Source organism: Panthera onca, chromosome A1 (assembly GCF_046562875.1).
Source record: "Panthera onca isolate mPanOnc1 chromosome A1, mPanOnc1 haplotype 2, whole genome shotgun sequence".
Lineage (NCBI taxonomy): Eukaryota > Metazoa > Chordata > Mammalia > Carnivora > Felidae > Panthera > Panthera onca.
This window is the reverse complement of record NC_138339.1, coordinates 138,602,441-138,603,481: the sequence shown is the minus strand read 5'-3', so window position 1 is coordinate 138,603,481 and position 1,041 is coordinate 138,602,441.

The window sequence follows — 1,041 nt, the reverse complement described above, 5'->3', positions numbered from 1 at the left end:
AAGCAAGGACTAAAACCCATCCTCAGTGTTCCTCCTCAACCACCACTGGGGGGGCTTCCCATGAATGTCAGCAAGACACAGGATATATTTTATGACTTCATGACTCAGTAGAGTGCCATAATGTATGCCAAAGACATTCCTCTGTTTACGCAACACGCATGCACACACACACACACACACACACACACACACATATGAATACACAGTCAGTGTCTACCACGTGCACAGCTCTGTCCCACGTGGTAGAAAGGCAACCATAAATCTAGGGTAATAAATGTATATAGCTTTTGATGAAATGTGGAAAGTCTGAGTTAAACCGGATAAATTTGGAAAATATAGCCATCTGTTGTGATGTTGTGCTCATATCCATAGGAATATCGTATAACTGTATTTCTTTTCCTTCTATGGTATTTGTTCTTGCAGTTGCCCAGCGAGTCAGGAACAAGGAAGGATTTAACAGCTATTATTTGTGGTCAGCAGTGCTAGCTGCCTTCTCAGGATCCTTTCTCTTGTTCTTCCCAATTAGGAGAAACCAGTTAAATGTTCTCAGGTAAAATCACTTTACCAGACGCACTGGAAATTAGGAACGGTCACGTGACTGTTCTGGCGAATGAAAAGCCAGTAGAAAGCATACGGTGCCTCTGAATGTTTTGTGGAGGAAGAAGCTTGCCTGGCATTTGTCCTTTGCCGCTTTTCCCTTTCGGGCAGAGCAGCACCTCTTACAGCCATGAGAACAAAAATTACATGCCAAAAAGGGACCAGAAGAAAAGAGGTAGAACCCGGTTCCGTGAGCAGCTACACAGGCCTTGGACTCTCCCCCCAAATTATGTGAGTAAAATAAGCTCTTTTCATTGACTAAGTCTCTTCCATCTAGCTTCTGGGAAGAGTAGCCCAATATAAAACCGAAACGAGGTACTTATCCTCAAGAATAAAGAGTCTACATCTGGTCATTGGAATAGAGCAGCGTTTCACAAATTATATTTTGTCTACCATTAGGTTTGGGCAATATTTTAGCTGTGCTTCAGGATAAAAGTATGTTTT